The sequence below is a fragment of the Aulonocara stuartgranti genome (genome assembly GCF_965226115.1).
Source record: "Aulonocara stuartgranti genome assembly, chromosome: 7".
NCBI lineage: Eukaryota > Metazoa > Chordata > Actinopteri > Cichliformes > Cichlidae > Aulonocara > Aulonocara stuartgranti.
The window spans coordinates 66,338,253-66,363,852 of NC_138945.1; the positions used below are offsets into that span (position 1 = coordinate 66,338,253).

The 25,600-nt window shown below is 41.4% G+C and overlaps 1 protein-coding gene across 1 annotated transcript in view; it reads right to left on the reverse strand.

Annotated features, from left to right (window-relative positions):
- Nucleotides 1-25,600, reverse strand: part of tspan9a (tetraspanin 9a) — a 190,043-nt gene that overhangs the window by 126,505 nt on the left and 37,938 nt on the right. The window contains exon 2 of the mRNA XM_082541430.1: nt 16,552-16,617. The gene's annotated coding sequence lies outside the window, so the exon portion shown is untranslated. The remainder of the gene's footprint in view (nt 1-16,551; nt 16,618-25,600) is intronic.

Genomic DNA, 25,600 nt, shown 5'->3' on the forward strand with positions numbered 1-25,600 from the left:
GAATTAACCACAAAGATTGAGTTTTCTCCTCAGAGTCCTTTGAGAAATACTGCGAGCCAAATTGTGGATTCATTCCTCGCCATGACTGCAGCACTGGGCAGGAATGAATGAGAAAACAGGGAAAAGGAAACACACAAACACTGACAAACAGAAGTAGAGACGTACAGAATGCAAAGTGAACAGGAGCGCAGAAAAAAAAGCCATTTTTGACATATTTGGCATGCACAATCTTTTTGGGGGAAAAGCAATAACTGTACACCTTTGAATGAGAAGATGGGAAAGAGGGAGATGTGGGAAAAATGGAATATGAAACCCAGAAAGAGTTTTCAAAAAAATCTCAGAGAACCACGCTACTTCCAGTATTTGATACTGCAGGTGATCTACTATACGAAAATAGTGTTTGATGATTCAGGCTGATCTGATTTTGCTGATCTGATTAGAGAAGAAAGGGTACATTTAGCTAATGAAGCCTCTAACCTGGTGAAGCATTAAACTAATGAAACAGCCCTGCCCTGAATACAGGATGCTTGATTCTACAACAAAACAATTGAGGACCACTCTCTCCAAACACTGCTGCGAGCCTGGCTGCCTGCTTCTGAGTCAGCCAATGAGGGGAGCGCCGTCTGATCTAAACTACAGAGCAGGGACTGATTGGCTGACTGCTGAGGAGACTGGCAGCAGGCCTGCTGAGAGCACTGAGAGGAGAGCAGGTGTGTATGTGTGGGGTGAGTTTACTGCGGGAGGGGAGCTGGTGGGTGGTCAAAACGTAGAAAACACAGTGAGGAATCATAAGAGCTCTGAGCTCCACCAAAAGCTCAGTGTTGGGGTGGAAGACAGTAAAGTAATTACTCGTGGAAGACACTCGACAAACATAAATACTGAGCGTCATGCTGCAACCACTTGTAGGATAGTGTTTGTTCATAAAGCTTGAGCATGCAGAGGATTACAGACGCACTGTTTTTTCCTGTTTGTTGCAAGTCTCTCTACGTCAGGACGGTAATCATAAAATCACGTGCCCTGATTAAAAACCCTATCGCTGGCACTCACAGGCCAAAGTTCATGCAAAAAAGCTTTTTCATGATTGCATTTGGGCCAAATGTGAAGCAGTAATATACAGATATAGTGACCTTGGCCTTTTTTGTCCTTTTGCTGTGTGAAACACCTCCAAATACAGCCTGTAGGTTTTGCCTTTTTTGTTGCCTGAAATGATCCATCAGCTCACATTTGCTAGCAGAATATAAAATACAGTTAGATATCTTTATATTTTTAACTTGCGAATAGTAAAAGTAAAAGTAAAACTTTATTTATATAGCACCTTTCAAGATAAAAATCACAAAGTGCTTCAAAGAAGCTAAAACCTAAAAATAAAAATCAACTAAAAGCAAGTTTAAAAAGATGGGTTTTTAGCTGTTTTTTTAAAAGCGACCACTGAGTCCACAGATCTCAGGCTCAAAGGGAGAGAGTTCCACAATCTGGGGGCCACAGTTCCAAAAGCTTTGTCGCCTTTTGTTTTCAGCCTCGTGTGCTGGACAGCAAGCAAGCCCTGGTCACATGACCTCAGGGACCAAGGTTTGCTGTGTACTGTCAATAGAATAAAAATATCAATATTTAATATATATAATTACTAAATTACTGTGGATAAAAGGCTTCCTGACAGGTGTTAATCCTTATAAAAGCTTTATTTGATAGTTTTAGACCTAGGAGGCCTTTCTATGTCCTTTTCTCTCCTCTGACAGAATGATACCTCCTCCTGTTTTAAAAAGTGAAGAATAGTTTTCCTTTATCTTCTTAGCAAAACTGTTCAGCCAGAGAACGTGTCAGTTAATTTTCACATTTCATTTTTTATAGATCCTTGCAATGCTAAATGAAGATTGCAGAGTTACATTTAGGCCAAGGGATTAATTTTATGAGAAAAGAAATCACTAAATATGTTATTTTGATGAAGAGAGATGAGTTTTTAGAGGTTTAATCGATGCCCAGAGAAGGACTGTTAGAAGAAGCCAGGTACAATCTGTCCAAGTAAAATGCTCATTTTAATGAGGAATATTTTAAAACAAATGACTCTATTTTTCTCTAAATAAATGACCATTAAAAGTGTTTCATCACATGCATCACTTATACCTGCATGAGTGATGTGAATAAAATTTGTAGTAAACTACTTTGCAGCTGCGTTAGCCTTCTCCTTTTACACACAACACAGATCTTTACACCTGTGCGTCGTGAAAAACATCTCTGTTGTTCAGTATGTTGACAATTATCCTGAAACATTTAATGGTCGCTGTATTTAGTGGACAGACGTCTTTGGGCAAAGAGAATGCAACTGCATCATCTTTGTGAGCTGAATGAACACAACGATGAGGCTCAGGTTCATGGATGTCTGAGTTGTTGGATGATTTGCACTGTTTTTCTTGGCCTTCATGTATTAACTATACTGCAGTTTGTAGTGTCTTTTCCTGCAGATAAATAAGTTAGTGGTGCTGCTTGGTGGTACAGACATGCATGACTTCTTTATCTATGATTTCTTCATGGGTAACATCGCTTCCCAATCCAATCAAAGTATTTCCAAACAACGGATGATGATCCATTTTGAGGGATCAGCTCTTCACCTTCTGCTGAGCCCGACATCTGAATTTTGTTGTATATGTATCGTTTAACGTAGTTTTACTTAGATGACATCCAGGAAACGTAACGGTGCACAGTGCAGGGAACAATTCATTTCAATTCAATTCAGTTTTATTTATATAGCACCAAATCAAAACAACAGTTGTCCCAGTGTGCTTTGTATTCTAAGGTAAAGACCCCACAATGATACAAAGAAAACAGAACAGAACAGTCGACACATGCAGACAAACACTCCTGATTTAAAGAGAGCTTGATTTGCTTTTGGCATGCACTGTAAACATCTCTAGATCATGCTCATTTAGTAATGGGAAACCAAGATTGGGATTCATTCACTGTGCAGCCCTAGATTATACAATAGATATACAACATCTCTAAATTGTCAACATATAAAGTTTTGACAAGTTTCTTTGACATTGCATTTCTGATACGGCAATAACTACATGTTAGATATTTTACCTCCATTTTCTAAGGGGTTACATTTTGCTCTAGCTAATACCTGACTGGTTGTTTGGATGTATGTAATCACATATATCCAAGAAGTCACAGGTCATGCTTGATGTCAACTCATATTTAGAGAGTTAAGCTTGAGACTTGTTCATGCCAGTAATGGTAAATGGCCTGTATTTGTATAGCGCTTTTACTAGTCCCGCCTAGGGACCCCAAAGCGCTTTACACACCCAGTCATCCACAAACTGGTGGCGGCAGCTACAGTTGTAGCCACAGCTGCCCTGGGGCAGACTGACAGAAGCGAGGCTGCCATATTGCGCCATCGGCCCTTCTGGCCAACACCAGTAGGCGGTAGGTGAAGTGTCTTGCCCAAGGACACAACGACACAAGACTGTCCGAGCCGGGGCTCGAACCAGCAACCTTCCGATTACAAGGCGAACAAGACGAACTCCCAACTCCTGAGCCACGGTCGCCTTCTCCTGCTTGGATTTTCATGGCATACACTAGTATAGCTTAACAAATATTTGAGGTTTTGCCATTAAACTTTTACAGCCATTCATGGTCCTCAGAGGATCAATCCTGTGAGGAGAGATCTGGTTTCCCTCGAGTGCCACCGTGACGTTTTGAGTGTTTTTACAAGTATTAGGTAGATTGAGGGCCCTCATTAAGAAGACCTGCACTGCTTTAGGTGAACATTTAATGCCATTATCAGGTCAAAATTAGTTTTCCCAACAACATTTCTGCAAAGACAGATAATATTCCTCGCAGCCTTCACCAAATAATTACAGGAATAAATTAAACATAAAGCTCCAAAATCAGCCCTACTCAAATCACCCGCATCTTTATAATCAACGCATACCAATGCACTATTTTATTGACAGGCAAACTTCAGCACTTCTGTTGTTCCAAGATAATCTTCTCACTCAAATCGCTGCCTTACAGTTTTTCCACACAACACTGCAGGTGATCGTGCTGTGTAGTTCCCAGCAGTGTAAAATCCCCTGCTGAACACTGTCTGTTATTCCCCTTTTATTTCCGTCACAGCACATCGTTGCTTTAATGATGCAGCCCTCACTCTGTTTTTCATTTTTCCAATTGGTAAAACACACTTGACGCTAAATTTGTTTTCACACCCAGATTTACAACAGCTAAACTTTTATGTGGTCGTCTGAAACATTTTTATGAATGAGAAGCCGAACAGACAGTATTATATCTGTGTTTAATAGTTAAATGTTGGTGCTTTGGAACAATCCTTCTCAAAATAACCTTAAAAATCAATCTGAAAATGTTCTTTTCTGAGGTCCAAATCCAAGTGTTGTTAGCGAACAGCTATCCCTGTGAACTAGCTGATTTCCCCTCTTAGTTCTGCCTGTACTGATGTCTCTGCACTGCTGCTAAAGCACGGGGTATTTACGCCAAAAACAGCACAATCAACCTTGGAATCAGTGAAGTGCTATACCAGCTGAATGTGTACACACCCTCTTAACTGGTACTACTAACAGCATTTTTAAGCGAATGAATCAGCATTGTGTCTAAAAGAGGTTTATTGAACTATTACCAAGTACATAGGCAATGGAACTGCATTAATGAAAAGCAATTAGCAACATTCTCAGTAAAAACAGCATGGCCCAAATCAATTTAGAGCAGTTTATTCCGCGTGCCCAAGGCTTTGTGTTTAATCCACTGCCAAAGCTCCTGCACCCTCTGCTTGTTGCAGATTTTCAGCTGCTTGTACTTCTGTGGGCTATTCAGCAGGCTGACAACAACTACAGGAGTTTAGTGGAAGTTATTCTGTAATCCCCAGAGAGAGAACAAACTCTCGCCAAGCATACAAATGACACGGCATACTGAGAATATTCCGTTTTGTGTGTGTTTTAAAATTAACTCATGCTTCCTGTTTCGTTAAACAGCGCAAAAGAACCAAACCTTTTGACTCTCCTTAAAGGTAAAAGCCCTGCTGTGCTAAAACATGAATTCATAAACTATAAATTTCAGTCAAGATATTTAAACAGAACAGGAAATTAAAGAAGATGAGAATAAATTGCTCTTAGATGTGCAGCAGGCACAGGCACATATGTGGAAACCAGCTGGACACATGTGACCACCACCATCGTTTTCCTGCTGTTAAGTCAATCGAAAAGTTAAATTCATTTTCTCTACACTCTTAAATGCTAATACAGCAATAGACTTCTGCTAAAATGAATCCCTCATCCTGCATCAAAAATGAATTTGGCACACATCTGCTCACGTGCCTCGTCAATTTAAATATCACAGACACATCTGACTGCCTGAAAGGTTTCTGCCAGAGGAGCTGCGGCAGAATTTAATGTCGCACATGACTCATTCAGCACTATACAGCCACTATAACAGTGCTAACTGTGTGGCGTGGTGGCACAGACAGAAGAGGCCTGTTATAGGTTCGCTTTCTCCTTCTGTGTGAAGGGAGGAAAGGGAGTCATTTCCAACTTGTGATGTTGGAAAGTAATGTGTTTATATTTACAGCGGCAGGAAAGCACTGAATCATATTCAACTTTGTTTACATATGGATATAAATGATTTAGCCAACCTTGATTTGTGGACATAACTGAGCAGGAAAAAAACAATGTTCACTCATAACATTTGCCTGGTTCTTACTTGTATAGCTCAGCTGATTTAACAGTTTAAAAAATGTAAAATCCCTGGAGCACAGACCTGGCATGGGGGGGTCGGCTTTGGCCTAACAGACCACCAGGCTTAAAATATACTGGCAGAAACTGTGACATGTAAACACTCCTGGTAGAAGAGTATAACTGACTGTACAGCTCACAGACCGAATCTGGACTAAAGTCACTGAGCCGGAAGAGATCATAAATCACTGTTCAGTCAGGTTTCAGACAGATGTAGACACAGACAATGCGGGCTTATTATCCAGGACTCCACTCAAAACTCCCTATAGCTTCCCATATAGACACGGCACATCCAAACATGCACGCACACACACAGGATGGTCAGCACGGATCTCACACCATCCACTGGGCACGAAGAGAAAAATGCTGTTTTATGGGCCAAGTGCAGACGTCAAGGGCATTGTACTTTTGATTTACGGTGGCCCTGTGGCCCGATTATGATGTATTGCAGAGGCACAGTGTTTTACATTGTGATGAATACTGTTGGGTGCAGGACCAGATAAATTCTAAAGACACTTTAGGGTGTGCTACATGCCAGGTGCTCAGCCTCGAAGGTTGCCAAGGAGAAACCAAACCATTATTTATAGAAATACCGGGGTTTTTTTCCCCCTCTCCCCACCCTACCCTTTTTTTTCGAAAGCCATGAGCCAAATAATGGTGTTATATGAAAGTAGAAACTTATAAGTCCACATGGAAAACTGCAATGTATGATTTTAAAAAAAAAATCCCCCCCTCCTAACTTCTCCCACAAAGAAATCAGAGGGGATTTATCACGGCCAGCTGTGGTTTCCATTCCAATTTATGTAGCAGCTCGTGGCAATTTGGAGTACAGACATGTACACAAAACGTAGAGGAAAGTCTCAAACTCACCACCTGGTTGTCCTTCTCGTGCCTCTTTCATTTTTTCAATTCATTTTTACTTGTGCACTACCATTTTTTAATATCCCTTTAAAAACCTTCCCTGTTTTTCTCTCTAAGGTTGCACGAACACAAACAAATGTATCTGTGTGCGCGTTGGACACAGAGGTGACAGAAACACACGAGGTAGAAGAACCTTCATGTGTTGTGCACTGGAGAGATGGAGCGGTGGCTTTGGAACAGTGGCTTCATCGTAAATCTAAATAACAAAATATCCCATAAAGAATGCTAAACACATGACTAGCACTGATTGCACAGCACGGAAATCAGTTTAGATGGATCGTAAATCAAACATCACAGGCAAGGTGAGGCTGCGGTGAACCGTAAGCACCGGGTTCTTGTGACATATGTGCTCAGTAATGCATAGGCGCTCGTAGTCTGGTTATGTGGAGGAATGAAGGTTTGTTGTCAGAAGGATATAATAACTTTGCTTCCACTTCAGTGTCATAACGCTGTAATCCTCTTAAGGCTTGGGTAGTAGATGATCTTCAGACAAAAGAAGCCTTGCTAGGGACAAGCATCATACCTTAGCCTCATCGCTGTTTTCTCTCTCATGGGGCCAGAAGAGACGTAAAAACATACAAAACATAATTCATATGTTCTGTAATATAAACATGTTTATATACTGCAGCGGCTAATGGGCAGCGACAGAAGACACAAAGCAAACATTGAAGATAATCTCCTTTTTCATAAACAGAGAGAAAATCCCTACAGCCGAACGAGCCTGACAGACACGAGTAGGGATGGGTAACGTTTAGGTTTGATCCGATACCGGTGCCAAACCGGTGCCGGTGCTTAAACGGTGCTCAAACCGGTGCTTAAAGAATGGAGAACACAAACTTTGTCCAAAAACCTCTCATGTTCAGCTGTTTTTTGTAAAAAGATAACAATGTTAGCCTTTTCTGCAGCTATGGGGCATATATGGCATCACTCTTGGCTGGAAGCAGTGCTTAAACAATGGAAAAAAAACACAAACTTTATCCAAAAACCTCTCACGTTTAACTGTTTTCCACTTTTTCTTTGGTCCTTTTAGCCTTTTTGGCCAGGGTGAAGGGAGCATCTGCCATCAAACAAGAAGACAGCCGCATGTAACTACGACGGTGTTTGCTAGTTCACCTTACATGCATTAATGTAATAACGTGGTTAGCGTACTCAACGTAAATTACACACGAACAACATTAAGCTACTCACGCAGAGAAGAACGGCTGCTGCTGCATCATCATCCTCATCATTTCTGCTACACTGACAGGGCTAGGGGCCAGGACTCTCCTCTTCGGGTTTTTGGGGGATGTTGCTAACTCCGGGTCCGATAACAGGCACCACACCCGCAGTAGATGTGCTCGGTGTGAGGTCTCACAGCAAGCTATCAAATACGGCGCATTTCTCGGCTTTTAACAAAATGCTATACGTCTCCAGGTGTTTCATCAGATTCGAGGTGTTACCTCCTTTGACAGTATCACAGTATCAGCTTAAAGCACTTGTTGCTGCTGAGTTTGCATATTTTGCTGTGAAGTACAGCCAGACTTTTGACCGCTTCGCTTTGGGCATTTTTAATCTGTAGCTCTGCTCTAAAAGAACCTACATACCTGGGCCCGCCTACTATCCTCGGAAACGTAAAATGATTGGCCATGATGGCACCGGATACCGGTACTCATCCCTACCTACGAGTCATACTTGGAAGAGAGTCTGTGACTCTGTGTAGGCCAATATCAGGCATTAGACGGGGATATACCATATCCTGAGGAAACACATCCGTATTCTATATGATGGTCCTGCACCAACCTCCAAAACAGACCCCTAATTTCCAGCCTTGGCATAAGGACTTGATTACTTTACTCTTGCAGTATTTAAAAAACATAAATAACTACAAATCACATTTGTAGACGTTCAATAGCCAATTTACCAGCTGTGTAAAAATTACCTGTAAGATAGCAAGAAGCAGACATACCAAACAGTGTTTTTGCGTGTTTTGGGTAGCTCAGCCGCTGACTCCGTTCATAATTTATCGGGATCATATTTGGCCTCAGGATAACACAGATTTTCTGCTCAAGATTATAAACTTGCAACTCCTGCAGATTCATCTTTGCATCAGTTTGTGCAGTATGGGTGAATATGCAACTGATGTGTCTCTGAAATGATGCTGCAAGCAATAACTGTGACTCCTGCATTTCTTTCTCTAACTTTAACCATAAAATTTTGTCGTAACCATTAATCTTCTTCCAGCCCAAGTATAAATGCCTTTACTATATAATGAAATAAGTAAGAATACTTAAAAAACAAAATTAATTATGAATCTTCTTGTAGGGAAAACACTTTCAATAGGTACTAAATATGTATTTGCTAACTCCAGGAGGACATCTTCTACTCATAACAGCACTCAAGTTATATAGACTGTCATGTGCTTCCTTTAAATACAACTAATACAGTAACCAGGTCAGCCTCCTTTTGTCGCAGACTGGTTCTGAGGTGAAAGGTTACCCCTGATCTCAGATCATCCCTGGCATTAGTGATGATATTCAACAAGATCACTAAAAACATCCCATCTGCCTATCTGCATGTGCTGTATGAAGCCCTCTGGGATTCAGAGCACGGTAGCTCCAAATCTACCCCAACACACACACACACACACACACACACAAAGACAGTTCCAAAGCAGGGAGAGATTAAACCAGACATAGACCTATAACACCACATAATCTGTTGTTTAAAAGAATTTCAGCATATCAAATCAGGACAGTGTCAACATTCTCTCCAGGATGGAATTTGATAAAAAAAAAGATTATATCAGCTAAACTGAATATTACATTTAGATACAATGATGATGCTTGTGCCAGCAAAAGGATAAATTTATGAATATGGTTTCTATTGTCAAAGGATTAGGGTGGATATGACAATCCGGAAAGGAAACAGGAAGGAAAAGGAACATGGAGTAAAAGCTTTTCATGTAGACTGGCCCGCAGCTACAGGGAAGTGACATGAATCATATTGTAAAGGATGAATGGTCACATGTTCTAGCAGACACACACAAATACACACACATGCCATTAGGCCTTGACAGAGGCCATGCCTGTCAAGGCCAGAAAAAAAATACCCTGGCTCATTGGGTTGAAATCTCACATTAATCCTTACTCAACCTTCCAGCCATTAAACACCACTCTGCATCACACACACACGCGCGCACATACACACAGACTCCGTGGCGACTGCCCCGTCACCTCACCATGGTGACACACAGATCTGTTTGGACACCATGAAATTTCTCCTCCTCCTCTTTCACAAACACACACAGCTACTCCTCTGCACTGCCATATACAGTCGTCTATAAAGTCATATAAAGCCCTCTGTGCCATAGTGAGATCGACTTTTAATGTGGCACAGAGGAACACAGGAGTAGATAAGCAGTCATCATTACAGTATTAAAGAAAACGCTGTTTCTTAATGATGTCTATTAGGAGGAAAACATCAACACACATTTGGACAAATGAGGAACAGGTTGCACTCTGAGAAGGTTTCATTTGGAAGATCTGATGACTGTCTCCTTTTTCCTCCCATTCGCTTCTTTTCCTGCACAGGGCTTCATGGTGCTGATACTGATTTTAGCTCCACATCGAGCTGATGTTATATCAACTGCAACTAATTAGGTTTCCAGTTATAATGTCTCAGTTGCCTAGCTCTGATAGATTAGGTCTTGATATATATTTTGCTTAAGAGAAGTGGGATAAAACCAAGATGAAAGATTTTCACTTTTTTACTTTAAATTTTAATTAGCTTGTTTCAAGCACTTGCTTTTGTGATATTTTTTCACTAATGAGTTGATCTGCTTGCTTCTGTATCAAGATGTTGCTCGACTAATTGCTTTAGAGATGCCTCCTAAAAACTGGTCTCTATTCAACCCACATGTTTTTTCAAACACATTTTATGAGCAAGCACATTATAAAACCAAATTGTGATGAAGTGTAAAAATCATACTCAGTGATGGAGAAATAAAAATCTTGATTTTCACTCTGTTCGATGTGTCCCCCCAAAAAAGCTTCAGTGGGTTTTAAATAATGTTATAAGGTATATTGTGCTCTTCAATCAATGCTCATGTGTGTCTGTAACAAATAAGACTATTTGTGTCATCTCTGTTGATCCCTCAGTGGTTAGTGAAGCTCTTACAAAATGTTCTAGCTCATTTTAGGATTGTTTTCAGTCGATATCTCCCAGCGAGAGCTGGTTTTGATTCAGTAACTCTGTGTGTAAATGTGTTATATGCTTCAAAAGAAATTGACCTTTCGTTATTCTTTTTTTTTTTTTTCCCCCGCAAAAGCACAGATGTTATCTGGAAGAATTATTTTGCAGATACACAGCACATCCTTTATTACAGCTAATTAGATGATTAGGTAGAACAGCAGGAAACAAGAATTATAGACTGCCATGAGATGATATGTAAACTAAACTAGGTGCAAAGAATATAAAATACAAACTCCGTGTGATTATAGGCATGCAGGCTAATGCACATTCAGTTGTCTCATGAAGTGTTATTAGGATGGCGTATACAGTAGGAATATATTGAATTACAGTATACAGCCACATCCATCACTTGAAAAATCATTTACATGAGCTATGGAAAACAATGAGTCATGCAAAACACCTTAATCTTCCAAAACTGAACTAAAGTTCAACAGATCCTTCGTTCGTTTTGTTGACCAGCTTCCACGTTAGGGGGGGAAACAAAATATATAACAGGAAAGCACCAAAAAAAAACAAACCCCACAGCGTACAGGCAAAAGTGGTGGGTCACCTTCATATGACATCTACAGAGCTGTTCAGCCACGCTTTGAAGCTTGCAGCACACAGTTCTGAGCTGATGTTAATGCCACAGGAGGTTTGAGATTCGGCAGTTACTGAGTCAGCAGACTGTTGGAAAATTTCTTATAGTATGTGTCTTAGCAGCCAGTGTCTCAGTACTATAACTCTGTGTGGTCTTTGACTTCATGGCTGAGTTTCTGTGTTTCTTAAACACTTCCACTTTGCAATGATGCCACTCACACTTGACTGTAGAATATCTAGTAGGAGGGAAGACATTTCATGAACTGACAGCACAATCGAATTCAGCGAGCTCTTCGGGAAAAACATTCCTTCATAAATGTTTGCAGAGGAAGACTGCATAGGTGTTTGATAAATCTGGCAATAGGACTAAAAACTGTTGAATTTAAAGTCTTGTCAGCCCAGCGACAGACTGGCCAACTGTCCAGGGCGTACTTTGCCTCTCACCTGATGGAAACTGGGATAGACCCAGTCCCCAGACCCTGCCCTGCCCTGCCCTGGATGCATGGATGGATGGATGCATTTAAAGCCTGTTAGCTCTTCATCAAACCACCTTTAAATATTTAGTCAGCTCAAAGTTGATGTCACACCACAGAGGCACTTGATAAATGTCAGTTTGGGCAGTTTGGGCATACATTGACATTTTGGAATGGGTTAGTTCATAATTGATATCACAACAGTAAAAAGCATTACGCTTAAGGATTCCACAACATGATGATTGTTTGCTGAAGTTTTAGCAGTGCCGAACGGATCGTATTTCTTGAACGTTTCCCTGTCCACAGTTCAGTTCAGTTCAGGTCAAGCATTTCACTGCATGTTCACTATATGTTGTACTGTGTATGTGACAAATAAAATTTGTATTTGTAGTTTAGAATAAAATTAACCTGCCAACTAATAAAATTTTAAACACCGTGATTTCTAGAAAAAGCTTTACTTCATTAAGAATAACGTGCCAGCTCAAATGGAACTAGTATCTCTTGTAACGCAGCCACACAGCAGCTTACCAAAATTAAAGTGATTGTGCAAAGATATCAACATTTAAACACTGATTTACATTCATCAGCTGAGCACAGCACAAAATGCACTATGACGGTGCAGAGACGGGTCAATTGTCCATTAAAAGGGATAAAAAGGTAACAGATAAACAAATCCAAATGGGCCTCTGTCTATCCATTATGGGCACTCCTGCTTTACGAGTTGCAGCAGCTCCCACATTCTTAGGCTGCTGTCATGAAACGTTTAAACTGAAGGCACACAGAGACCCATCAGCGTGCTAAATGTGTGGTGGGAACAGATTTAGAAGATTTAGAGTAATGGAATAATCACCGTGAAGTTGCACGGTGGAGCGGAGTCATGCAAGACTAGTTGTGGCGACCTTGGATTTCGTCAATACAATCAGCGATGTCTATCTCTTACAAAACAAAACCCACGCAGGGCTCGGTGCCTTTCAGACAACTTGAAATCAAAACTAATCCGAGTCACGATTATAATGGATAGATTTTATACCAGCGGCAAGCGAACACGGAGGGAGCCACAGAAAACAGAATTTAGGAAAAGATCAAAACAGCGCAGGGACTTAAAGTCTTATGAAAGAAAAAGACACAAAAATGAGCTTAATACACACCCTTATCTCTCAACTGATATTGTAACCTTTGAAGTCATTTTACAGCCATTATGAACACAGCTGTGATATCTTCCACACATAATTATGGTTTATTATTTGTCCCTGGGGCAATAAGTAAATGTGTATTATGTGTATATGGCTATTGAAGTGCATGTAAATTAGTCGAGGTGTATCAGTGCTGTGCTCTGAGCACTGTGTAATTGTGCTGACACTTTGGTGAGACAGCGACAAAGTGTGCGTGTGGATGGATAAAGCATGTGGGTGGTCGCAAAGGTGAAAAGGTCAGGAGCTTAGGCTCGTCTTCACCCACGGGTCATTAAAGAAGATCTGTTTGTCTCAACCAACAAAGACTGTGGAGGAGTGAATTGAGGGCAGCCTTAACACAGAACAGAAATGGCAACAGACACACACACAGTCACATTCATATCTCTTATATCACAATTTTACCGTCTTCCTGCCGTTCTTCTCTCACTGTCACGCCCGCCGTCATCACCACCCCCTTCTCCTCTCTATCTTTGAGTGGGATTTGTGATCTAAGATCAGTACGGCTGTAATGCCCTTCTCAGTGACTGACAGATGATACGGCCTGGCCTTTGGGCCCCAGCCGGAACGGCTGCAGATCAATACCCAAGCTGGCAGCCTGTCAGCATTCACAGAGCAATGTACACACACTCGACGCACACAAGCATTCACGTGCAAGGACAGCATCAAAGCCTGTTTGAATCGGATGGCATTTGCAGGAACAGGACCTGGATGTTTGCAGCACAGCAGGAGGGGACATTCCTAGGATGCAATACCTGGCCTACAGGAGCAGCATGGCTGCAGGATGACGGAGCGATGGATTCCCATGGCTCTTTTGGGTGGATATATTAAGCAGTCTGGATAGATGAACCAGCCAAACAAAGTAAACAGGTTGGAGAAACAACCAGGAAATGGTGTATCTGTTTATGTGACAGGGTGGCTCTTTAACCTTTGTGACTGACATCTTAGTATAGAGGTTTACAGATTTGCTTAGCAACTGATGGGTTGGACCTGAACCACACAGAGACACAAATCCATCTGGGGTTGTGTCAGGAAGAGCATCCAGTGTAAAACTTTGCCAAATCAAAACATGCCGGAGTCCTACTGACAAGGTAGGAGTCGACAATAGCTTTTATTTGGAACGGACACTGTGGCTTGAATAGTGACTGAAACCTTATGCTCTAGTGCCATTTACCTTTTTGGTAGAGCTCTACAAGTGGGGGGCGTGTGGTTTGAAAACAGAGTCCTGTTCTGATTTGAAAAGATCTGCAATTGGTCAACGTCTCCCGTGACAACGTACTTTAGCCATAATGGACTTTTGTTGTCTATACCAGCTTTAACGTGTATTACATATGTAAACATCATTATAACATCAGCACATAAACATTGAATCTTAATCTGAAGTTAGCATTAGTTTGTGTATTTATGTCACTAAAATTGAATTGAAAAGTTTTTGGATTTTTTTTCTTTTTGCAGTTTTTCTTTTTTTTTGCAAGCCTGTGATTAGTTTCCAGATCTGGCTGCACTCGAGCATAAATGACCAGAAAAATTAGAACTCACTCATCCTCGCTATTATTCTAATGGGCTTTAATACAGAATTGCAGGGAAAGCGTGAGAAAGTGAAAGTGAAGGCCGTGTAATATCAGCTGTCAGGTGAAAACTAAAGCATTTGCAGTTTTTCCCATTTATATTCGTGTTACAGAGTGGATCATTATATCACATTAACAGCGTGTTCTACAATATAACATGAAACACAAGCACACACATGCAAACAGTTGCACATACATAAAAAATAAATGAAGGCTTTCAGTGAGTTAAACGAAAACCTCATCCTTTCTGAGTATATACAGTGACTCTGCTCACGTACTCCATTCTTCTAAACAGAACCAATGTACACCGACCTATGCAAATAAACTGTGTCCAAGAGGGAGTCTGTATTTCCATCTTTCTATTGTGCATTGCATCACCGATCCTTACTATATAAATAAATATGAGAGACGTATAAATAATGCAGTCACAGATTTGACAGTCGGAGTAGCACCATCACCTCCACGCTCAACGTGTCTGCTAACTCCCACTCGCTCAACCTTGTTGTGATATATCGTCTTCCAGAGTCAATCAATAGCCAATTAAAGACACAAGGTCTCCGGTGGCCACGGGTGCATGTGGCGCTGTTTGACTATGGAGATAAATATGTAAATGGTTGACAGGCAGGATATCAAGTCGGTATGTTCCAATGAGAAGAACAGGGAGGCTAACAATAACACTCCTCACACAAACACACACATACACGTACGTGTGTGCAGCACTACTCCAGTGTGGTATCTAAGGTGCAAACCCACTAACACTCATAGGGAACCAAAGGACTAGATCCCCTCAGGATGGCAGGTTGTAAGATGTGCTGTGCTTATCCATTGATGCAACTTAATGAACTGCTAGCTGCAGGGTACATCATTCAGTCTCTCTCACACACACACACACACACACACACACACACACACACACACACACACACACACACACACACACACACACAGTCTTCTGTATATACAATACAATAATAATGGATGTTAGTTCCATGAAATATATACACATCCTCCTGGTAATGGAAACGCTTCCAGAAACAATCTGAGGACGTGGCAGAGTACAGAGCAGCATTACTCTAGAATAAAGCTGTCTCCCACTCAGTTACAAACATATGAACACATGTGATCAAAGACCCTGCTGAATGCAAAGCCAGGATGCTCAGACTTCTGCGTAGCAGATGCACTGTCTGAGAAGAGCGTGATGTGCAACCCACAAAACCTTGACCCTTCAGTCCAAAACCTCCATGAACGATCTCCTGCTGTGGAACTTTACATGTCGATACTGGATCTCCTGAACACTCATCCCCTTGCATGAATAGCTCTGGAGCCTACTTCACTTTCTGCCCATCTCTGTGTCTCTCTGCATTCCTCCTTTTAAAGCTCTGCCACCACAGGCGCCGCCAAAGAGCCTGACAGTTCAGCCTCTCTTTGATCTCAAGGCACAGGTTATCTGTTGCCTGGCTAATTTTAGTTAGCCCCTTTAAGCTGGGATTCTCTTTGAAGCAAGGTGCAGGAGGGAGTTATCAGTGTGGCCCCTTCAGTTACACATAGATTCAACCTCACGACTTTCAGTTTCTACTGTAAGCTGGAAAAGATTATCAGCCTTGTTGTTGCATCTGGATTGCAATCAGCTCTGGGCATGGAGTTGATGACATTTAAGAAATGCAGATTTATGTGAGGTAAAAGCTTCGAAGTCTTTGTTTAATAAACAGAATATTACACAGGAGATGCTAAAGGAGGCGAGCTACTGAAACCACGTAGGAAATTAGAAGCTCTACATTTTATTTTGCTGCAAGTTTAACAGACTGTCGTAGGAGATGGAAGGTGGAGGTGCTACAGGTGAAAAAGGAAATCTTACCTTTCTGAGGAGGGTGAGAATTAGGAAAGGACACAGACTGTGCTGCTGGCTGGGCAGGTCAAATATCTGTAAAAAAAAAAAAAAAAGTGAGTCAGGTTTGTATTCCTTACCTCGTTTTTACTCAAGCCAATAAATTGAAATGTCCCATGCAAACAAACTCATTCAAATAATAAAACACATATTTAAGAAAAAAAGAAAAGGAATTAACTTTTCTTGCATCTGCCTAACCAGCCTGGAGTTGTTATTAAATCTGAAGAGGGTTGACAACACAACCTCAGGGAGCGTGTGTTTACAGCAGGCTACTCAGGAGCACACTCCAGTTGTTGCTCTGTGATTTTATAGAATAGCGGACCAGCTGGCCTAAGACTCACTTAAATGAGTGAGCCCTAGGCAGGTGACCTTGAAAGACCTGACAGAACACAGTTTCTCAATCTGAACCTCAAACTAAATGGGAGAAGCATGTCAAGGTGAGTGGACAAGTCTTAAAAGTAAATGTGCCTGCAACTACTGAATACACCTCTCAGCGCTATGTTTGTCTACCGCACTACTGAGATCAAACACAAAAAACACACACGCACACAAAGCTGAAAAGCCAAAGGAAGGTACACAGAATATCAAAGCGCTTGCACTCCAGTGTGAATGATGGTCCTCCGTGAGCACCTTCAGGTAAGAGGAGCAGCAGGCGTCTGCAATCTGATTTAGCGCATCAATCTCACACAAGAGGGGTCACTTTTCTTCCCACAGGATGACTTACGGGGGCACGGCTGCTATTTTCATTTCCTTTTTTTTGAAGAATGGCAGCCAAAGTTTCCCTCTGTATGGTGTAAAAAGTACTGCATAAGCTCGATGAAGGACAATGACCCAGGCTATTGCCAATAGAACGTCTGTATGGCAATGCCGTGCTTTCTACAAACACACACAGACACAAATTGTAAGGATAGTTTGAGTTTTATCTCAGTCCACATAGACTTGGTTTGAAAGCTGCATGTTAAACATGTGGGTACTGTAGTCTGGAGATAAATTCATTCCTCAACAAGCATTATGCTGCAGCTTTTGAGTGGTTAGAAAGTTTGCACTAAGGAAATAAATACATGAAAAAAGCAATATGAGAAACAACATTAGCTTTAAGTAAGACGTAAGCAAAGACGTTCTCTATCTTCAGTTCTTTGGTGCGTGTACTTCTATTACTATTATATTATTATCATCACTTTTAATTCCATTTATTCTTGGAATAATTAAAAAAAAAGTATCCAAAGTAGTTTTTGTGGCATGTCTGGTTTACAATATATTTGTGGGTACTGTTCATATACTGTTTGGCCACATAGGGCTTGCAGCCTTTGTAACAAAGCCCTATTAATCAGACTTAAAATCCACATATTATTTTGGGGTTAGACATACTTGGAATGGAATCTACAATATATCGTTACGACAGTGCTTTTCTGAGCCTATTTTTTTATTTCAGCACATTTATTGAATTAAAGATTTCAAGCCAAGCACAAGACTGAATGGACTGCCTTCAGGGTTGTCAATTTCTGTTGAAAGATGCAATGTCAAAAGGCCTAAGGTCAGGCAGAGAGTGAAAAGCACTGTGAGGCTGAGTGGGAAGGCAGAACAGTAGAAAAGAACACAAAGAAGTCAAGTGGTGACAGAGGAATAAGCATAACGTTAATATGTTACTGCGGCATCAGGACGGAGAAAGGATAAGAAACCAGTCAGATAACAAAACTGGATGTGCATACTGCTGTGAAGAACAACCCAAAGAGCAATGCAGCTCACAAAAACAGACAGTTTTGTTCCTCCCATTAGTGAGTTGAATTAATTAGGGCTCCAGTGATGCAAATAACAAATATAATTATGTCCCACCATTACTCCTCATCATTATAAGCTTGTCTCCTTCCTCTTCCCGGGAGACTGCAGACAGCCAACTGGACAAGCAACTTTAAAGATCATCCATGGAAAAAAAACAAAGGAAAACAGGAAAGCTGTCAACATTCATTTAGTATAAAACTTGAAGAGCATTCCTACAGTGAGTCACGCTCAGGAGATAGATGCTGGTTTGTGGTCATCAGTGATCGTACAGCCAAGTTAGTTATGTTCCTATAGCTATAAACAGAGTGTCATTTGGCTTGAAATGTGATCAGTCACCCTGTGAGTTATATTTACCATCTGTGGCCCTTTACAGTGTTTGTGTACGTATGCAGCATGTGGAGCATGTGAATACAAGTCAATATGCAAGATGTGTATCCTTCCAGCAATTGCTAAGGAAGAAGATTAGCTTGTAAAACATGCAGTACATGACATACCGTATCACCACTGTGGACACAGATAGCCCTTTCATAGCATTTAGACAAAATTCCTCAAGATCCGACAAGGAACAAAAAGTGACCCTGGTATTCTAACAAACAGCTCTCTGTCTGCTGAGGCAGATCAAGAACGACACTAAGTTCAGGTTAGGTCCTGGGAGGACGATATTTGGCCTTGCAGTGAGGATCACAAACCCAAACAACATTGTTTTGAATTAAAAAAAAACACAGGAAGAGGTGTTGAAAAGCCACTGCTTTGCTGTGTGTGGTAATGGATAATCATTTGTCTCATGGGTCTCATGAGTCCCGCAGCTGTGGCGCATTCAGAACTCACACAGCTGTGACTGAGGGACCGTTGGCCAGCGCTGGCACAAATCAGCGAGTGAGCTGTGGATGGCTTTGCTCCCACTAAGGAAGACTAGTGCTTAAGTAATGCAGCACTGGTGGACAAGTCTAAAGTTACACTCTGCGTAGAGGTATTTTTAAAAAACTATTTAAACAGTCACTAAACTGTAGTGTGAAGTGGTCTATTTCGGCTCTTTTGTGGGTAAAATTGTGCTTCAATGGATCGCGCCATCCTGCGTTTAACACCAAGTAAGGATTATGAAGAGCATGCAGCACAAAAATTGTCATCCATTTATTCTAAATGCATAAATTGAGACATTACAGCATTTAATCTCTGCTCCATGCGCATGTTCACTTTGGGACAGCAAAATCAAAATGACAAGATGCGGAAACTTGCACATCCGGGGAAGATGAAGGTATTGCTCCTTCATTTGCAGGCCTGACAGGCTATTGATTGTTCTTCAGCTAAGCCTCGAGGCTCACGTCTTACCATTGTCTCACCTCCCTGCATGATCCCCCAACATAAACACACACATTTCCCCCCTCTATAGGATGTGTGCCCCTAACAGCTGTCCTTCCATATCTCTCTCTTTAGCTCACTTGCCTTCCTCCATCATTCCCTCACTCTATTTTCTTCCTAGAAAAAGTTTCTCAGGCTGAACCCCGTCCATAATAAGTGCTGGTCTGGCATAATCCTCCTCTATAACACTGTAGAGAAAACTTTACTTTCCAAATCCTTGACAGCTGCTTCAGTAAGGTCGGACGCTCAGACTCTTTTTACAATGTGGTCTTGCCTCGGTTGTGCCTTTTCATGCCATTGGTCACAGCAGGATGGACCATGACACAACCACACAGGAATGCTGAAAAGAATCCAAAGTAAATCCCTTTCGATGCAATTGCAGCTTGAATATATGAAAAACCAGGGACAGCCGACAAAAGCACACTATTCTTTGGCTACTAAAGGATGCAAAACTCTAAAATGGAACACAAGAAGGGTGTTGGGCCGAAGCATACAGCCCAACGTTACTCTGCAGTTCTTGTTCTGTACTGAACAGTACATATTTCAATCATAAATCTGCATCGCTAAGGCTTAGAGGACTTATCACAGGGAACTGCTGTGCAATTCAACACATTGGGTGGCTCAGCCAAGTTCTGATTGCGGGTTGATGTATGTGAAAGTTAAGTCAGGGGGGTGCAGTGGTAAAACTGTAGTCACTGGAGGGAAGCCAAAGTGTGTGGCACTGCTGAGTGATGAGATACACGCCTGGAGATTCCTGCAGAAGCTGAATTATAAGAGGCGGGATGGAATTCAACAGACAGCTTTAACCATGCAATTATTTTGTACAGTAACTAGTAGTGAAAAATGCTGTCAACACAGGTCTGCAGAGCACATCTTTACCTGAAAATGAAAGATACAGGAAAATAAGTTTAGCCTGCTTCTAGCTCTAATTAACTTGTTTCCATTTAGCTTGATGATAACATGTCAGATTTGTGTTTTGTTTTCACCTTTGAGGGGAGCAGGCGTCTCCTTCAATTGTTCATTACTTTACTCTGAGTCATCATTTATCAGCTGTTCTTTAATAGGCAATTTGAATGACAATGACCAGACCGCCGCTACACTTTCTTTCTATATTCATAATGATGCCGCGTTCAACACAGCACAACCCGTGCACACCACACACAAAGAGTATGCTCTCACAGGCAGGAAGAGCCTTAGAGGTCAGCTGTTTGCCAAGGTTCATGAAGTGCTGGTAAAGAAGAGTTATGACAGCTCGGCTCCATCCCATCAGCCACACTGTCAACTAACACAGCATCATTTATACGTAAAAGCCGCACAGTTGAACACACAGCAGCATGGGTGGGCAAATTACTGCCACAGCTACACCACTTCACCACTCACGCTTCAAAGAGATGACTGTAGAACGGGCCACAAATTGAGCTGATATGAAGTATGAGCTACTGCCAAACTTGCATAATATATCTGGTCAGCGTGATCTCTGTGTTTACGTTTGCATGCACACTCCTTCAAAAAGTCTGGGACTAAAAAGGACGGGGCCAAACGAGGTTGGATTACAATTCAATTAAACCTTTAAAAACGCTGTATTGTTTTACATTTCCCCCTAACAAAAAAGCACAAAAGCAAGAGATTTGCATGTGTACTCGAGTCAGCAAATATATATTTCACAGATATATTTATAAGGAATAAAAATTCCTTTCCTATTTTCCTAAAAGTTTCCTCGTATAAGACAAAACTACACTTTTTTTTTAAAAGTTTCCAACTGAAATGCAGTGCTTCATTGGAAAACATGACACGCAAAGCATTAACACCAGTTAGAAGAAGAGGGAAATACTGTAAGAAGACCCTTAGGCTTGCTGTGATTATCAATAGTTAGGTTCTTTTTGTGAGAAAAAACAAAACCAGTCTCCAAACATTAAGGCTGACCCATACACCCTGCAGCAGGGTTTTGCTTTATCATCAAGACAGCAAGAGCTACTTATGTGCTCAGAGCTTCTGATTTTTCCTTTTTTTGATCCGTGGCCATGGAGGCAAACCAATTGATACATCTGCCCTGAAACAACACTCTCTTCTTAAACCTATAAAACCTATATTTCTGTTTGGACAGTGTCAGAGAATGTGTTGTTTTTGTTCCATTTTGTATAGGCTGCAGCTAAAAGCTGTCACTGTTTCACTTATCCTATTAATAAAGTTTACCATTGTGGCCCACTTAGGCCCAGCTCAAGAGTATGAAGACACATTTTTCTTCATTTATCAAGTAGTCAAAAAGTGAAGACACAAAGATAAACAAATAATGTGCATAATGTGTACCAGTCCTCTGGTAGAGGAGCTACATCCCCGTGTCAGACCTTATTCCTCACTGCAAAGCCTCCTTCAGCAATGCCCAACTCAGGCTATAACTCATTCTGTAGGCCACTTCTGTTCTCATTCGTCTATGTAGCAACCACTTTGGTAACTGCAAACCTTCATAGCAAGGATATACAAGAGCAATGTCACGGTTCTGGGTCAGTTTGACCCAGTATTTTGAGTTGTTATGTTTTGGTGCGTTTTTGCTTTTCTGATGATGATGATGACGACCACGACGACGAATCTATGTTTCAGTTATTCTTGTTCAGGGATTAGTTCTTAGGTTTTGTGTTCTCATGTTTATTGCAGGTTTAGTTCAGTGTCTAGTCTGTCTCTCACTGTCGTGTCTGCGTCTTTGTTTAGTGGTGTCTTGTTTCCCGTTTTACTCTGAAGGTTCATGTTCCTGTCTTATGTCAGTGTTTCTAGCTGTGTTCCCCTTCTGTCTCTAATTCCTTGATGACTTCCTCAGTGTAGTTCCTCAGCCCAGTGTGTCTTCGTGTCGCGTCGTCTGTTCGTGCACCCTGTTATTTCTAGCTGCACGTCAGGATTCTAGCCTGCAAGATTCGGTATTGGACATGTTCATAGTCACGTTCTCCAGTCATGTTTCCCTACACCTTCGTGTGCCAGTACCGAGATCTTGTTCACAGTTTTTCATGTCGTGTTCATAGTCTGTCCACAGTACTTTGTCATAGTTCAGTCCTGGTCTTCGTTCATAGCCTTTAGTTACTCCCAGTTTAGGTTCTTAGTTTTGTCATTCCCATAGTTTGTGGTTTGTTATTTTGCCTTCTGTATCAGCCCTGATTAAAGGCTCGTTTTGAGCTTAGCAAAAGTTTTGCCTCCTGCGTCTGTGTCCGCACCTGGGTCCAACAAACACACTCTCCACACGGTCTGCCCTCGCAGACCACGACAAGCAGCTTGGCATTGTAGTATAGTTACATTGCTCCGCTGGACTCCTTCAACAGAGTTTCTGTACATCACAAGGAAAGTGGTCCATGGCAGGCAAAAGCCAGAAGTGTTAGCTCTTGTCACAGTCTGGCGAGGGCAGACTGTATGAATTGAGAAAAGGACCCAAAACGCAGACTCCAAGGAACAGGGAACAGAACTTGAAATGTTAACAAAAGGCGAGCCGTTTAATATGGCTGGTAGAAAAGGTACAAACAAAGGGCAAGGCAAACTGAAGCAAAATTAACACAAACCTAAACTGGGGAATCTAAACAAACAATAAGAAAAACCTAGACAAGAAACTTGGAAGCATGGCATAGGAAACATGGCGTGGACAACAGACGACCTGACAATCACACACTGAAAACAGAGGACTTAAATACACAGGAGGTGATTAGGGGAAGTGGAGACACATGAGGAAACAGCTGACTAGGATAAACATAATGATGCACAGGCAAGAGAAAACTAACCGCATGAGCACAGAACACAAGACCCCTTTTCAAAGTAAAACAGGAAACATGCAGACTTAGACACGACAACCAGAACTTGACAACGTAAGACACAGACATGAAACGCATGAAGAGCAGGGGAGATTTAACATGGTTGGAAACGGAGGGGGAAATAATAAGAACTAGAAACACTTAGGCATGATAATACAAACTTGATAACATAAGACACGCAGCATGAAACACGAAGGGTGAGGGGAAGCTTAAATACAGGGGAAGAAAACACAAGGAGTCTAATAACCAAATGAACTTAGATAACCTAATGAACAAAATAAACTCAAACTTAAAACGCTGGGTCAAAAGACCCAGGACCATGACAGCTCTGTTGTTCTTGGGTTATTTTCCAGGTTCTTCCGACTCCCTGTGGGGAGCACTAGAACTTTATAACTTCATCAACAGTTATTTTCCTCAATAAACAAATCTGAAAGCCATAAGTCCGCCACTCACAATGCCCCTAGAAAATCCTGCACCTGCTATAACCACGAGTCACCGACAAAGCATCATCTGTTGTGTCTTGGAGGCACCTTTGAAAAACTAAGCTGGTATCCCTGCACCTGTTTTTCACCAGAGTCAACAAGGAAATAAATCTGTTCTGTGATGACACCATTTCTCTCACTTTCACTGTCAGGCTCCAGAGTTCCTCAATGGCAGTAAGAAGAACCATAAAAAGAAGCCGAGACAGAGGGAGCCGAGCCAAAAAATCATAATGGTGTCTGCTGAGTGTGATGTCTGCGCTTCATACGGTTGTTCCCTTATGGCTCCTCCAGTTGAAGAAAATTCAGAGACAGCTGTGAATGTTCTTTATTCTGAATGTGTTATGAAACTGAATCTTGCACTCGAACCTCAAAATAAAAGATGCATGCTGATTAATTACAGTCAGTCCTGGCGTATGAAAATATTCTGTGTCTGCGGTTTCATCAGTTGGGAAGGAATGGTGGAACCTTCGATCGTTCCTTTGGCTGGAGCTGTCCACGGTTCTGAAAGTGTTAACGCTTGACAACCTGACACCAAGGTTGTAAATCACCTAACTAGGCACCGCCCATTCAGTTTGGCAGCTGCAAGCCGAGAGCCTCCTAACATGTTTCACAAAGACCTGAGTTTCATCAGAGAACAGTGTATATTCTGCACAGTGGATCTGAAGTCAATTTCCAGACTAGGTAAGGTGTGGTACAAAGTCATGAAGGCAGAAATGGCTCTGTTCCAAGGTTATTATCGTTAACGAAAACTAACAAAATAACGAAAACTAGAAGTGAAAAAACATTTTCGTTAACGGGAATGAAAACAAAAACAAAAAAAGGAAAACTAACTAAAACTGTAATGAGTGTTCACAAAACTAACTAAAATTAACTGAATTTATAGCAAAAATGTGTTTAGTTTCATTGATGTGTGCGTGTCCTACAATAGTCGAGGGTGAAAATGAAGTTTAGTTTCCAGATTTTTCTTGCTGTCTCATTATGCCAGCAGGTGGCAACACGTTAGTCTGGTGCCACATTTATAAGGAAAATGCATTTGCGGGGTGAGCAACAAAGTTGAACATGAAAAATAAATCTTCTCTGCCAATGAAAAAAAGCTTTTTTTTGCTATTAACTCTTCTTTTGAGCTTCTGGGAAACCCGGTGCTGACAATCAGGTGCCTGATTGGTGCCTGATTAGCACCATTTAGCAGTGAGTCCAGACTCTGACCCTTTGATCCATCTGCCGTAAGCAAAGTGTGAAGTAGACATAGAGAGTGTTATGCTGATTGCTTCATCGATAGCTTTGGTGGAAGTTGTTGTGGGGCGGGATCTCCTTCACTGGGAAAAACAAGGCTTGTCATCGCTGGAGGCAATCTCAACGCAGAGAGACAGAGATGAGATTCTGCAACAGTGGCAGTCCTGTATCTTCACAGTCTGTGAGCGAACTCTATCCTCCAAGATGACAACTGGCAGAAAAGATTTGGCAATGGGCAAAACCCACATATTCAACCCACTAACTAATTGACCAAAGTACAGTCTGTTCTTTTATGTCTTTATGTCTTATTAGGATTCACAATAACAGGCTGTATTTGGTTGTACAATTTGGTATTACATTAGTGCATTAGCTCCTACTCCA